This window comes from Arvicola amphibius, chromosome 17 (genome assembly GCF_903992535.2).
Source record: "Arvicola amphibius chromosome 17, mArvAmp1.2, whole genome shotgun sequence".
Classification (NCBI taxonomy): domain Eukaryota; kingdom Metazoa; phylum Chordata; class Mammalia; order Rodentia; family Cricetidae; genus Arvicola; species Arvicola amphibius.
In genome coordinates, this window is record NC_052063.2 from 34,687,592 (window position 1) to 34,704,302 (window position 16,711).

General features: G+C 41.8%; 1 long non-coding RNA gene across 3 annotated transcripts in view; it reads left to right on the forward strand.

Annotated features, from left to right (window-relative positions):
• The first annotated feature begins 4,962 nt into the window (after positions 1-4,962).
• LOC121677007 overlaps positions 4,963-16,711 on the forward strand; it is a 37,073-nt gene continuing 25,324 nt past the window's right edge. For all 3 annotated transcript variants that reach the window (XR_006020684.1, XR_006020682.1, XR_006020683.1), the window contains exon 1: positions 4,963-5,095. This is a non-coding gene — a long non-coding RNA (uncharacterized LOC121677007). The remainder of the gene's footprint in view (positions 5,096-16,711) is intronic.

Sequence of the window (16,711 nt, forward strand, 5' to 3'; positions counted from 1 at the left end):
TGTGTGTGTGTGTGTGTGCATGCATGGGTGCGGGTGTGTGATGTGTGTACGTGAATACAGATATACATGTGACACAGCACTAGTATGGAAGTCAGATAACAACTTTGTGGAGATGATTCTCTCCTTCCATGTCTACGTGGGTTCTGGGTTCTGGGAATCAAAATCAGGTCACCAGACTTTTATGGAAAGCGCTTCTATTCATCAACTCATCTCATTGGCCCTCCATTTCTTTGTTGTTATTTTCTGATGTCACCAGGGGAGGGGCTTATGCTTTTCCTTTAAAACAGCAGTGACAGGTTTTCACCAAAACATTTTAGAATGACTTGGGAGCTAAGTAATTTATTCTTTAAGGTCGCTTTGAGACATTGTCGAGAACATTGAAATATGCACCCTCATGTTGTAGTCTGTTGCCGTAGATGGAAGGCACACTTTGATCCTACTGTATTTTATTTAAAGAGTTTCTGGAATTTCCAGGGGGGTTGGGTAGACAGGCAGTTGTGTGTGGTCCCTAATTAGACAGATTTCTAGCTAAACAGTGGAGACCACTGCAGTTGTTGGCGTTACAAGGTACCCATGAAAGGGTGAGAAGATGGATGAGTCTGAGTAGTCGGAAACTTTGATCTCATATGGAAAAAGAAACATTCCTGCCAGTGTGAACTTTGTGCTGGGTCACTGGCAGAGGGTTGGTACGTGTGACAGCATTTGGTCTGGTCCGTGTGAGGACGATGCCATGGAGTTATGTGAAACCACAGGTTCTGAGATGAAGTATGCTTATCTGTTAGCTGAATTCCTACAGTGCTCAATTGACCGGGTAATAACCAAAGAAGGAAGGGACCTAAATGTCTCCTGTCCCCAAATCACCTTTTCCGTGCTTCTGCTTTATTAACTGCCATGAAGGAGAAATGCTTTGAAAAAAAAATACATATTTTTTTTTTGTTTAAAATCTTTGCCCACCCTGTTTTATTTTCCTTTGATATGTTGAAACGTTAAAGGGATTATTCCATGATGCAAATTTGACTGATAGCTCTCTTCTTGTCCTTGATATCAAAGTTGGAAACAAGACGCCTTTGATGTTGTTGCTCTGGGAGATAATTAGCTCAGAAAATGAACTAGGATTGTTTCCCTCTGCTGTCTGCTTATTGTGACTTTTACTGTATTCTAGAATTCAGAATATAAAATCACAGTCAGTTCTGTTTAGTGAATATGAAGGTGCGATAGTACTTTTTCCAAGAAAGAAAATAGAAAAATTCCCAGTGAGAAAAACAGATACTCAGATCACATTGGGAGTATTTTTTGTTTGTTTGTTATTCAGCTAATTTCCTTCCAAAATATATACCTGAGCTCTCTATTCTTTATAACTCCTTAGGGTTTTTGATCAGATGAAACGCTTGGGTTTTGCCCAGTCATCCTGGTTTTAACATTCAGCCATAATGTGCACAACATGAAAACCTCACAAGGGAAATATGCAATGGCTGCCTGAAACTTGGGAATAAGAATATAAACAGATCTATCGCCAAGAACTTACTGTCATGACTCAAGCATGGGGCGAATAACCTCTTCCAAGGCCACGCATGCTCTTCCTCAAGATTTCCTGGGACTATTTCCTCTCTCTCTTGTACCTGACAGACTGGAGCATGTTAAAAACTCGGGGATCTGTAGGCACAAACCTTTTCGTGATCATTGCTCTGGAATTACTCTTGAGAACATGTAACCTTGGCAAAGGTTAGTCACCTCCTGCCCTGGGCTCCCTAGGGTTCAGTGAGCGGGAGCAGGGCTCTTCTGCATTTGTCTTTCTCACAGGGAGGCGGAGTCAACACAGCTGTCTTCATCTCACATCCCACAGAATCGGTTGTACAGATACAAGTATGAGAGTTCTCGATGATCTGCATATCGTATACTTCCTGATAGTTATAAAAGGATAATGGGAAAGAGGAAGCTTGGGTGGCTCACTGGCACAATAGTGGCTGCACATGCCAGGCCCTGGTCGATATCCATGCTATGTGGGGAGTCAAGCCAGCTGACTTTGCTCATTTTCCAACTACAGCAAATGTTAACCCTTACTGTAGTTCCTAGACATGTTTAATTTTGGTAGAATTAATATAAATGGATATTTAGAATATTAAGACTGTTTAATAGACATAATACCTTGAGTCAAGAAAAATACGTTATATATTTGCAAAGCAAGTCTCTATAAAATTTGAGCTTTGTAACCTTTACAAGTCTGTAAACTCAATGTGATTTGATCAGCACATGGAATTTCTAAGGATTTTACATTGTAATAGCAGTAAACAAAAGATGTTAAAAGTGCAAAATATATGATCCATATTCTTGACCATCTTATAGGTTTTGTGAATTTATTTATTGATTACAGAATTTCTTTTTTAATTTGGGGGATTACAGTATAATTACATAATTTCTCCCTTTCCTACCCCCAAAGTTTTATATATCAAATGTAAACATATTTTTATTTCTCTATTTAGAATATCTTTTAATACTGAAACAAAATATTAAACATATAGAAGTCTAATGAAGTGAACACTTGTGGTATAGTTAATAGTACTTGTTAACACTAGCTATCTTTTCTGCGTATAAGATTGAGTCTTACTGCCATCCTTTCAAAAGATAAAACAGACAACTTCAGTGATGTTTATGCCTTAGCAATTTTATTGTTAAAGAAACCGAGGTAATTGCTTCTCATTTGTATTACATAATAATTTCATCTCAAATAAATGTTCTGAACCCCGAATAGTGTTAGAAATTATACACGAGGCATCGTTTCCTGGTCTAAGTTTCTTGGTCCCATCTAGACTAAGTTAAGAAGGCAAAAATCGAGTTACCCATGATTTAAATGTTGCTGGGTCTTAATCCAGTATGTATGGGTCACCAAGTGTGAAAAGGAGCTGCTATGTGTGCTCCATGAGAAGCCAAGCTTGCAGAGATAATCAGATGCATTTCCCAAGCAGGCCAGTTTCAGTTGATGAGATAATGATTTTACCTCTCACCTTAATCTTCACACAAAGGATGCCAAATGGTAACCAGTCAGCTATTTTCAGTCCTGTTGTCTCCAAGTTTACAAGGAAAAATACTTGAAATGGACAGTCATCCCCCTCTCTCTTTCTCTGGGTAGGGTGGTCTGATTTTTCTTCCTCTCTCTCTCTCTCTCTCTCTCTCTCTCTCTCTGGGTAGGGTAGGGTGGGTGGTTTGATTTTTCTTCCTCTGTGTTTCAGACTAACCTGTTGAGCTCAGGCTGCTCGAACACTCACTCTATTTAGTGGCAGGAAGTGCTGCTTGATTTTTAAAATCAAAATAAAACTGTTCAGTTCATTAAACTAAGTTGCTGCAATCTGTCCCTTGACATGAGTCACTAAGTGCTGAGCTTTCTTGGGACAAAGATGCGTTTGAAGAGGTTTCTGTCAAAATGTCATCTCTGGGTTGTCGGATGTTTACTATGTTGTGGGAAAATCCACACAACAATTTCTCATTGTACCAAGACTTCAGTGTTGGTCTGTATTTGTAGAAGGAGAGAATTTCCTTATACTTCTTTTTCATTATAGTTTTTAACTCAAGATTTTAAAAGAAGAAGCAGAAACCTACCTTGTACTTTAGAAAAAAATAATTACTGTATTTAGTCAAATTAGAGAAAATTTCTAGAAGAGAATTATCTTTATTAATTGGTCGTTATAATTATTGTGCACATTATTAAAGTCGTTTGGAAGCATATTTTGCAACTGGCTGGTATCTGGTGCTTGTTCTTGAGAACTGAATCTTTCCCTTTGGAAACCGTGTGTCTTGTCTGTTTCTCTGCCTGCTGTTGTGGTAAAATCCTCTGACTAAGACAACTTGAGGGATAAAGGTTTTCTTCTGGCTTCTAATTCAGGCTACCTACCATCCAGCTATCATGGGTCATCATAGAGGCAGGGTCGGGGGGGGGAGCTGTTTTTGTAATGTCCTCCCCCAATAAGGGACAGAGAGCCAGGAACATATGCATGTTGATGCTCTACTCACTTCCCCACTAAGGATCCTCTTTCCAGGGAATGATTGATAAATGTAATCAAGATAATTACACATGCTTGCCCAGCTGCCCATTTCCTAAGTGGCTCCAGGATTTGTCCAGTTCACCATGAACACTTAAACCCCTCCCACTGACTGTGTGACACTAATCTGCTGTTTAGTAGAGAGGAATATGGGCCTTAGATCCATTAAAACCTAGAGAAGGAAAGCAAAACCCAGTGTTCCCATACTTAAAATGTTAGCGTATTGCCTATATTATATTGTTTAAAGAATAAGGTGACGGATGCAAATTATTTAGTAAAATGCCTCAGCACTGCAGAGATGGTTGTCAGTGAAGTACCTGATGCATGTGTCCCTAGCACCAATGTAAGAAGCCAAGAGTGACAGCATGCTTCTGTCACCACAGCAAGAGGAGGTGGAGCCACGATAGTGGCTGGTGCTCAGTGGCCACCTCAGTCTAGCTGAACTCATGACTTCAGGGTTGCTGAAAGGCCGTGTCTCAGTATCAGAAAAAGGTGGAGAACCACCATCTAGGGAAGACACCTGAAGACCACTTCAGGCAGCAAAATGAAACCCTGTGACTTTGACCTCTTTAATATTGTTCATAATATGTTCATAATACTTTCTTTCCCAATATCAGAATTAGCTACGATTCATAGACACAGCAATGCATATCGTACATAGTTTTTGCAGTGTCTTCCAGACATGATATCAAATTACATGATGGGAAAAGTGCCCTTGAAATTGTGTCTACTTCAACAGCAGAGGAGAATCAGAAGATTAAATGTAGAAATTCAAAGTGCCAGGCAGGTTACCTTCTTTGACCCTGGATATAATTTAAGCCCCGTCTACGTTACACCGTGTGAAGTATGAACTAATTGTGCATGCCCTAGCAAGTTCTCCAGAAAGAGAGGGAGCTACCTTTCCCCTATTTGAGAAGAGAGACGGAAGGGAAAGCAGAGAACTGGCCTCTGGAGAGCTATGTGCAAGTTTGCTTCTGGCTAAAAGTTAATGATCAATCGCCTGTATTTTCAGCTCTGAGTCCCCAACAAGCGGCTAATGCAGCTTTTCTCTCTCTCTCCAGGTAACTTTAAATTTTTACAAACTGTGCTCATGTTGGCTCTGGTAGATTATAGGCATGGCTCCTTTTTATTCTTTTTATTTGATTTCATGTTTTAAGTTTATTGAAAGACAAATTAAAACTCATAAATGTTGCCTCGTGGCAAAGTACTTGAGTTTTGAAGTGGACCGAGCTGAGGCTAATGAGAGATTGTGTGCTTGGAGTAGCAAAGAGAATTTTTAAATGTTCTATAAAAGTTACTATTGTGGTTCTTAGCCCTCCTGGCTGAATATGAATTAGCCATAATTATTTAAAAGAATACCTCACATTATGTAGCCTGCCAAGTTTTGGTTTGGAGGAAAGATTTTAAATCATTGGTACTGAATTTTTGAAAATAAGAGCGATTCTTTACTCACTAAAATGTTATTTGTATCTTATGTTATCTAACAATAAAGTGCCTTTTTTTCTTCTTATATAAGTCATTATGTCTCATAAATATGTGCACTTGACTAAAAGATAGGAAAGCAAACGGCGTGAGTTTGGGTGTGTAGGTTAGTTTTGCTGCTTGAGTGGGAAGAGGAGGGGGTCCCACAGCTCTAGGTGGGGCCGAACTCCCGCACAGTATCGAGACCTTTGCTCATTGCATTTCCAGGCTCGTAGCTCGCTGCTGAAGGTGACGCTGCCTACCCTCCACACCTTCAGAATCAGGAATTCTGCATTAAGTGTTCCTCACTAAGGGCTCATTGTTACACCCTAGGATCGTAGGTTAGACAAATTTATAGCGAGTTTTTGTGGCTAAAGTGTCTGCCTACTGGTATCTTCTTCATTCAACAAACACCCATGACCGAGAGAACTTATGTTGGTTGGATTTAGACTCAAACCGAATGAGGTCGGCATAGCATCAGCCGCGAGATAGTTCTGTGATGCAGCTGAAATTAAATGTCAGGAAATGACTGATGATTTTGCAGTTGAAATTGGGAGATGGTAGGACCACAGACGGACATCCATTTTATACAAGTGTCCAGAGAGGGGGCATGACGGCGTTATGGGCAATACTGGAACTCGAACAAAGCCTCTATTCATGGGCGACAGGTAGAGTTGGTGGTTTATTAACCTGTACTTATGCTGGTTTTGAAAGGGAAATCATATTTTATTCCCTAACCAGTTTCCATGTTAGATCAGAGCTGGGAAAACCTCCCCAGTTAAAGAACAGGGGGCCGGTGTTATATTCCAGTTCACCTTTGGCATTGGAACTGTGTTTGTCAGCTTGACTTGTAAAACTGGATCCTGTGTATTTGCCTCGTTTTGTTTACGTTCTCCACACAAAATGAGCTTCTCAAAGTTAAAACTAAGAATATCAACAGTCACTTTGATGCACTCAATAGCAATGTTGTGGAGTCTGCAGTTGATAAGTTCTTAGAAGGGTGAAGATTCCTTAACTGAGGAAATTTAAGAGAGTATTAGATCAAAGGATACAGTAATATATGAATATTTACAGAAAGCTTCTGATGATCCACATATAATCTGAAGAGAGAGTCATTGTTTGTCATGATGCTCTAAACTATTTCAGACACTAAGGAATAAGACTGTGTGTGTGTGTGTGTGTGTGTGTGTGTGTGTGTGTGTGTGTGTGTGTGTGTGGTATAGAATGCTCCCAGCATGCTTGGCAGTGCTCTGGTACACATTCACGTTCATGTGCTTTTAGGCAAGCACAGGTTTTTAGAGTATTTTCTCCCATGATCTCCACCTGCCTTTGTGTCCTGAGATAGTCTCTCAATAGACCAGAAGTTCAGTATTTGAACTAGACTGGCTGGCCAGTATCCTCTTAGAATCCTCCTGTCTCTAACTTTCAATACCAAGGTTACAGGCACACAGCCATACCTTAAACATGAACGTTGAAAATGCTGGGGATTTCATTTCTGGTCTTCATGTTTGCAGACCAAGCCTTCTTACCCAGTGGCATTGGGGGCTACTGAGTATGAGTCTCAGCACTCCTTCAGGGTTCAAACAGGACTGATACAACAAGCGAAAACTTGCTTGGGAATGGGATTTGAGGGGTAAAACAAACCAACTGACCCAGGCACGTTTTTTTCTGCGTGCTTTTTTTTTCCTTTGGGGGAAGATGGGCATAAGGGCATAAGGGCATAAGGCCCAAGGGTAAGGGCAAAGCATAAGGGTAAAGGCTCAAAAGGGGTGATCTCCACAACGCTTTCAGATCGTATAGGTGTACAGACAAGTTAACAACCCCATAGGTGGTAACAATAATTTCAAGCATGCATTTCTATAGAGTCACAAGAAACCAGTGAGACAGTCTCAGAGGGAGCATGGCTGTGAAGTTCCCCTGCAGCTGGAAGCACAGCCTTGGTAGCTATACTAACATGCAGTTTTCATTGCTTTAGCATTGTAGCTGCTTAAGTTAAGTCTTCTGGGGACCTTAGTTTTGACTCTAGCAGAGTGACCAGGGGAGGATCTTTCTCTCTGAAACTAGTTTTAGCAACTCAGAGCTTTTTCCTGAATTAATAGTTAATTTTCTGGGCAATGGTCCCATGTTAGTTGAAACCAAGGCAAAGGGTAAATACAGAATATTGACAGTTTGCTACGTCAGAGCAGACAAGTAAGATCACACCTTCCTGAGTCTGCTGTTAGATCAGACATACCACTTCCTGTATGAGGCTCCTTTCTTATCAGTGACCACTGTCAATAAAGTAAGTTTGTGGGAGACAATTTTTATGTAGCTTTTTTTTTTCTGTGATAACAAAGGCTTGACTGAATCGTTTTCACACCTTGGCTTTATGGTATCTGGTTGCCCTACAGGGAAAGTCAGGTTTATACAGGGCTACGGCACTAAAGAAGGGAGAAATGCTATGATTTCACAAGAGTTTTACAGAATTGGCAGTGACTTATCCAAAGGACCGATGTCCCTGCAGCTCTACAAAAAAATGGGTTGCTCCGAGTGGACTGTCTGTATAGACTCCCTGTGGATAGGTCCAATAGATATTTCCATTGACCATGTAGTACTTGTGGGCTCACCATACATCGACACGTCTCCCCAGCATGAAGTTAGGTTTTGGATCTTGATTTATTCACATTTCTTGTTAAAGCTGCAGGATAACTCTTCAATTAGCCCACAACCATCAGTGTCTACTCTGAAGTTCTTGGCCTTTTCGGGTTTTACTGCTCAGTTTCCTATCCCAAGTTTGCAAAGCAAGTTGCGCTTATCTCTGTTTCCCTAGCCCGTTATTAGACATGGATCAACTGAACTACGCAGTGTTGGAGTTTGTCAAGGTTCCCATAGACATGAAATAACACAGAAACACATACGATTTCAGATTCTCTTTTAACCACCCCACCAAAATAAAACCAGAGAAACAAACTGGGGATCAATGCCCAAGAAGGATGCTGGAGTTGGAAAACCTGGCTTAACATCCACTGACTTTTAAATGATGGGTTAATCACATGACCTGTGAGAACTCCCCCACCCCATTATATGAGCTATAAGTGGGACTGTAGCAGTTGTCATGCTTGTGCAGGCCAGTTCACATGATCCTGGTATGTGAAGCGTCCTTCCCCACATTCCTAGGTCTGCCCGGACACAGCTGCACTAGGTGGGCGGCTTAGACCAACTGAAAACTCTTCTCATTCCATTTTGGATGCTGAAAGCGTGAAGTAAGGTATAGGCTGGACTACATCTCCTTGTCTCTTCCAGTTCTTGCCGGCAAACTTGGGAATCGGCCCACTTCTTTTAAGTAGTTATATCTGCAGCAGCCTTGTGCCAGAATTTCCATCTAGAATACCCAGCTGAGTCCCCTGTGTGTTAAATACTTGTTTCTTGCTTGACTTTTTGGGAGGCGATGGGAGCTTTGGGAGGTATGGGTTTGGGGATGTTTGGTTATAGTAGATGTTCCCTTAAGGAGATAGTGAGATTATCAGCCCCCTGCTCGTCCTGACGTTACCTCCCCAGATAGGAAGTGAATCATTTTGTTCTCCTGTATACGATGTATTCCCACAAGCCCAAGGACAGAATCGTGGTCTACATTCTCTAAAGCTGTCAGACAAAATCTGTTTCCTGTCTTTGTAAGTTGGTTATTGGGTTGTTTTTGAATTAGAAAATTTACTAGCATACTTTGTTTCTAAATAACGAAACACTGTAAAGAGATAGGAGTTAAGGCTGATTTTCAAGAATGTAATATAATCAGGGGATTCCCTGACCTTGATCCTACCCATCCCCAGATACATTCATCAGATCCCAGCGACTTCAAGACCAGCCCTTCTAACATCAACTCGTAGTCTACATCCTATCAAAATAAATGAAGAGACACACAGTATGTTCCAGGATAAAATTCTTCTCCTCCTGTGGACTTCTGAAGCTTTGGTATCCAGTGTCATTAATTCCAGACTAAGATAGGGAGAGAGGAAGGAAGAACTCTTCATTCCAAAAAAAGAGGAAGTGGAAAGAAAGGTTTCCTAGTGTAGCTAAACAAACTCACTGCGGAGTAGAGCAAATTCCAGTGGTATGTGCACCTGGCACACTGTTTTCTGAGCCAGCCACGGGTGATACCAGCCTCAGCCCAGGGTCTCAGCCCGGGGCCTCACCCCAGCCCAGGGTCCCAGCCCAGGTTCTTAGCCCAGGGTGTCAGCCCAGGGTCTCAGGCCAGGGTCCCAACCCAGGGTCCCAGCCCAGGGTCTCAGCCCAGGGTCCCAGCCCAGAGTCCCAGCCCAGGGTCTCAGCCCAGGGTCTCAGCCCAGGGTCCCAGCCCAGGTTCCCATTCCAGGGTCCCAGCCCAGGGTCCCAGCCCAGGGTCCCATTCCAGGGTCTCAGCCCAGGGTCCCAGCCCAGGATCCCAGTCCAGGGTCTCAGCCCAGGGTCCCAGCCCTGGGTCCCATTCCAGGGTCCCAGCCCTGGGTCCCATTCCAGGGTCTCAGCCCAGGGTCCCAGCCCAAAGTCCCAGTCCAGGGTCTCAGCCCAGGGTCCCAGTCCAGGGTCTCAACACAGAGTCCCATTCCAGGGTTTCAGCCTTGCTCAGTCCTGCACCTCAGCTCCATGAGTCCTGTTTCTTCCATCCTTGAATTCAGCTCTGGCCCCTCATTCCCGGGTGTGGTTTGTCTCTCTAAACGAGAAGACGCTGTCCTCTGGAAGCACAGCCATAGTTGTGCACGCAGAGTTCTTCTTTTAGTTTTCTGCTTGTTTGTCCTTTTGCTTTTGTTGCTTTCAACACAGGCTGGTGATGCTTCTGATGTTGGAAGAATGTCAAACATCTGTCACCCATGTGTGCAATCCAAGCGATGCCCTCAGACAAGAGGGTCCTTTATGCATCTTTTTTTTTTAATATTCTTTTCTGTTTTGAATTTTTTAAATTTACACTTTTCCTTGAATGTTTTATTTTATTCTCATTTACTTTATTCTTTGAGAATTTTGAAAGTACATCTGCTGTCTTTTAAATTTTTGAGGTTACAATATAATATAGTTTCATCATTTTCTCCTGTCTGTGAACTTTCCCATATATCCCTCCTTGCTCTTTTTCAAATTCAGGGTTTCTTTAGTATTACTTTTGGTAGTTGTTGTTGCATACTGTGTGCGTGTATGTATTCCTAAATGCACAAACACAGCCTGCTCAGTCTGTATACTCTTACTTGTATGTAAGTTTTCAGGGATGACCATTTGGTATTCGATAACCAGTTGGGTGCTCTTTCCCAGGGAAGCCTAAATCTCCCACCGTCCGCATTCTTAGCTGCCTGAAGTTCTTTCCTTGGTTTGAGGCCTCTTGAGCTTTCCCTGTGTACACATTATCATCTCTCTTGGTGTCATCTTTGTTGAGCTCATCGCTAGGAAGTCATGTTGGCGAGACTTTTTCCCGTGTCACTTCTGACATCACTAGGAGCCATGCTCTTACAATAAACTCTTCTGACTCATATTCTGCTGTCTCCCCTGGGCCTTATGTACTGGAGCCGTGCTGCTGCTGATGTATCACTTGGAACTGGATTCCCCAACTCTTCATTTTAGTTAGTTGTAGTTTTCAGTAATGGACTCCTTCTGTCTCAAAGAGAGTTGACTTGGTGGCTGATGAGGATTGCTCTGTGGGAATATCTAATGTAGCTAGGGGTTATTCTGGTTATTAATGTGGCTATTGTAGGTTCTTCTTTAGAATTTATGACTTCACCAATCCCAGGGAGTTGGCTAGGTTTACAGTACCAGGAATACATTCCTTCTTGCTGAAGAGCTCTGGAGTCTATTTAGAGAACTATTGGTTACCACAAAGGCATGTGTGCCACTGCTACACTCTTAAGGTTACTGGATCATGCTAGCAGTTATGGTTCCTGTGTGTCATATCTGAGTAGGACTGTCCATTACTTCACCTTCCTTGGAATCTTTCATGATGCCTTCTGGTACCACAAAAACTAGTCCCCAGGAAAAAAGCTGTCAGGTCAGTTCCAGCTCAGTGGCCTTTGGGCTCTTTATCTAAATACATGATGTCTTCAGCATTAAGAATTTGTCTTACTCCTTTGGAGGGCAGCCAAGGGCAATAGGAATCACATGTAATGTTTTTGGAATGGCTTAAACTCCAGCGACTAATAACTCAAAGAGGGCATCTCATGCCTGGTGTTTTTGGTGTTTTGGCTACAAGCACGTACAACTCCCAGTGGATTTGGGGAATTAAATTTAGGTCTTCCAACTTACAAGGCAAGTGCTTTACTGACTGAGCTACACTTCCAGCGCTAATTACTTGTTACTTTTATTTTTTTTTAATTTAAACATGAACTATAGGCATTAGTGAATTTCAGTGTATTTTCCCCACCCAGTGTCCTAGTCCCTCTAACTCCACACATATCTAACTCTTGGAAACCATGACGCTACTCTCAGGTTCACATTTTTAGCTTGCAAAGGCAAGTGGGCGTGCAAGGCATATGTGCTTTCCTTGGCTATCTCTCTTAGCTTAAAGGAAAAGGCAGTTACATGGTTCTCTGTGGCTTGACTAACTAATATTGTGAATACGCTGCAGTAGCATTGATGTGCAGGTGCACCTTTGTTATACTGACTTCATTTCCCTTAGCTGCACACTATCAAGTAGGATGGGTTGGTCCTATGCATCTACCTTTGCTTTTGGGAGGCCCTTCCATCCTCTTCTCCAATGTGGGGGAACACTGACAGGTGACTCTCCTCCACTCTTTGTTACTCACTAATTTTAGATGTTACATAATAGCTATTTTAAGTGGGTGAGAGAGTAACTCAGTACAGTTTTGCCTAGATTCAGCTTCTGACTCCTGATGCTTTGGCTCCTCTACTTAATTCCTGTGTATTCCACCGTATGAGTATGTGGACCTTTGTCAAAACTCCCATGAAGTGCTTCTTTTCTTTCATAGTGTGTATGTTGTGCCAGAAGCAGTTCTTCAGTACAAATGTGCACATCTGGAGGGAAGTGGGTGGCTGTAGAATGTTCAAAGTTTTGAATCTTAATATCTTTTAAAAAAAAAATCTTAGGAGAGAGGTTGCATGTTCTAGACCTTGTTCTGGGTTAGTGCTGTGGAAATTGAGATATCATTCTGTTTTTCATGTGTAGCCCTGCCCGCATCCCCTTGGCTATACTTTCTTTTTTTCTTTTGATTGCCCTGTGTGTTTAGGACTACAGACTTATTTTCTTCCTTGAGGAGGACCTGAGAGCACGGACGCTGGGCTGGCCTCTCTAGCAGTCTTAACAATCTTCCGCCTTGCATGGAGCACTTAACTCCCTCCTGCTGTTTGGGCGTGAGCTTCTCTGACAGCTTGCAGGCTCCAGCAACTCATGGTTTCACAACACTGCATACATTCTGTGTTGGGGCAGTAGAAATGTCCACTGGTACTTGATATGGTTCTCTCTGTTCAGCTTTTATTTTGTTTACAGCAGAGGAGTTACCACCAAATGTAAATTTATAGACTGGTGGCTGATTTTGACTGAATCTGCAATGCTTGCCCCCACAGTTTTCTGTGTTTCTATTGGATATAGCAGATTCGATTTCTAACTGTGTGCTCTGACAAAATGATATCCTTTTATAAAAGCCAAAGAACTATATTTGTATTTTTTTCTAGATGGATGAATATATTACTTCTCTACAAAGATGATTCTGCTTGCGTGTTTGGTGACAGCCCTAGAATTTGAATTCAGCTAGCCTTTTGGATTGATTCAGTTATTTGAACAAAAGCTTTAATGAAGTTACAGAGCTCTCTATCATGAAACATAAATGGCTTGATCTGACTTGAGATATTTTACAGGCAGAACTTCCTCCTCTTTATTGCCTTTGTCATAAAACTTACAAGGCTATTAGAAGATTCAGGATGTGGAGCAGCGTAAGAGACCATCCGGATGGCTTCCCCAGATAACTTTCCCACATACGACAAAGTCAATGTGTTGGGCAGAATTTTCAGCATTTTATCTTGGAGTGTAGAAGGACATTTGCCAAAACTGATGAGTTTGTACTGGCAAAAAGAATATCGGGCTGTTCTTTCTGTCAGTAATTGGCAAGTAGCTTTGGTTATTTCTTGAGGTTAGTTCACCAGCACACTATGATATGTACCATCAGTATATATAGAATAAAGGCTGGATTGAGAATTCCAGCATACTGAGCACAGTTCAGTACTATGTCATTGATGCAGTACATCATCTGTAGACCACACATACTGTAGATTATGTCACTGACATAAACCACTAAGAGTAAGAGAGATTTCTCTTTTCTCATATCTTAGGAGTTTTCAGTTCATTGTTTCTTGGTACCATAACTTTCACTTCAGTCAAGACAGAAAATTATGGCAGGAAGCATTTTAGAGAAAACTCCACTGTTTCAGGGAAGCAGAAAGTGGGGAGGGATAGTCAGGAAAAGTAGGCAGAAGGAGAGGGAGAGGGGCAGAGAGAAAAAATGGTTGGCTTCCAGTACTTGTTAAGATGTGCACAGTAAGTTTACCTTCCACTAGGCTGTACCTCCTATAGCCCCCCCCCCCCACACATCTTCCCCCTTAGCCTCCTGACCTGGAAACCAAGCTTCCCGTCTATGAATCACTGGGGAACTCAAGGTCTACACAATAACATGAGTGAATATAATTTCTTTCACTTGAAACCCCTAGTATACTTAGTTTTCTTTAGCAATAAACTAAGTTGTATTGCTATTTAATTCGTTTTTTCCCTCTTTAGTATATTATCAAAACCATAGACACATTGAATACCTTTCTGTAAATGGAACAGCGGGGCTGTGTCCCGCCACCAGGCTAGCTTTACACCGAAATAATTACATGGAAACTGTATTCTTTTAAACACTGCCTGGCCCATTAGTTTCAGCCTCTTATTGGTTAATTCTTACATCTTGCTTTAACCCATATTTAGTAATCTGTGTAGCACCACGAGGTGGTCGCTTACCAGGAGAGATCTTAACCGTTTTGGACAGGAGAAGCATGGCGACTGTTTGAGCCATCTACCTCACTTCCTTCTTCCTGTTCTGTCTACTCTACCCACCTAAGGGCTGGCCTATAAAATGGGCCAAGGCAGTTTCTTTATTAACGAATGAAGTCAACACAAACAGAAGACTCTCCCACATCACCTTTCTCATAAAAGCCAAGATAAAGATAATGGAAAATCACAAAACTTATTTCTTATACACACAATAAATATTGGATAGCTTTTATAAAATGAAGCTATGTGCTCTTTATGTGTCAGTCTCCCCAAGTGACTCAAGCTCTGCTGGATTTGGTAATATTTGTTGGGCACCACTAGTGACCAACTGGAAGAGGAAAGCAACTGTATTCATGAATAACATCACTTCTCTTGCAAGGACTTTAGGAGATATTCCCGTTGGGTATTTTTCCTCTCATGTTGTCATAGTAAATCATTTCATCATTTAGCAAAAAGATATAATCCACTTAGCTAAGTAGTTACATTGCTCTCTACAGGTCTTATTATAACGTATTATATACACTATACAGGTCTTTTTATAGTGTTCTATATACATGTCTTATAGTGTACTTTGTACACTATACAGGTCTTATTAAAGTGTATTATATACACTACTCAGTATAGGTCTTATTATAGTATATTATATACACTACTACTCTATACAGGTCTTATAGTGTATTATATACACTGCTACTCTATACTGGTTTTATTATAGTGTACTCTATATATGTCTTATTATAGTGTATTATATACACTACTCTATACAGGTCTTATTGTAGACCAGCTTTACTCAACCAATTTAATGAGAGAACTATGCCTCATGTCATTTTCCTTAGTCCATGAAACACTCACCTTGAATACTGAGCTAACTTTTCTTCTGATAGTTCAGTCTGCTCAAGCAGAGATAAGCTGCTAGTATGACTGACAGCTCGTTTTTGTTCTCTCCCAAGCAACTGTGCACGTAGTAAAGACATGGGCCACACACAGCACTGCCCATGACTGCGAGTTTAGAGCTACCAACCCCACCCCTTCTAGGAGGGCCTGCTTTAATGAGTCTTGTGAATGCAATCATAGAATGGGGGCTTCTTTTCTGTGGCAGGAGTTTAATAAAAGGACTCTCCAAGGTGACCGATCCCTCATGTCACCATGCATGGCGCACAAGGAGCTCAGATTATGCATGTGCTAATGTTGACATTTGAGTGGTGCAGGCAGCTAGTGGAACAGCCGCTACTCGGAACTGTGTTGATACACGGTGTCAGGTCCCAAGATCATCTCGACTGCTGATAGGTCTGCTCCGGTGAAGGTAAAGTCACGTGTCTTAGTATGGTTCACTCTAGTAAACACAGGCTAGCAGAAGGAGAATGGCAGAAATAAAGAGTGGGAACTGTGTTCCTGTTACTAAAACATCAGAACTCTTGACAAGGAATCCGGCCAGTTAGGATCTGGAGTAGAATTCTGAAACCCACAGAGGGATCATGTTTGAAAGACAGTGATACAGCTTCTGGATATCCTAGACCACACTTGCACGTGATAGGACAAAAAAGAACTGAGGCCCACGAGAGGGCCGGGAAGGTCTAGAAATAGCAAGTTATTCTCTTCTCAGAGAGTGGTAATGCTGGTCTTTTCAGGATTTCCTGAACATACCTTAACATGCCTGGGTCATCAAGGATGGCTGTGGGACAGTCTCATGGCCTTCATCATCCAGTAGGTGGACTGAGAGGACTTGGAGGTGGTGCTGACAAAGATCAGAAGATAAATACCTTTGAGACCTGGTTAGTGAAAATAGCCTCATCCACATGAATCCTTCTCAGAGAGCTACCTGATTCATGCCTACTACTCACTCATTCATTGGCTACAGAATGATGAATGGAATATTGGAATATTCATGCTCTCCAAATTTGTGTTGACATTTATGGTGCCTTAAATGGTGGTATTTGGAGATGGAGCTGTTGGAAGGTAATTAAATCATGAAGGAAAACTGGTCTGGTGGCATTAAGTGCTCTCATAAGGACTCTTGAGGTCTTGATCTCCATTAGTCCTTTCTTGAGCTATGGAAAACAGATGATCACATGGGGAGACATATTCACCAGAACCCTTTCACGCTGAACACCTGACCTGGGCTTCCAGCTACTGGATCTGGGAGAAAATCAGTTTGCAAGAAATCAATTTGCATTGCTGAAGTCACACAGTCTGTTGAGCTATGTTACCACAGCTTCAGTAAGCTAAT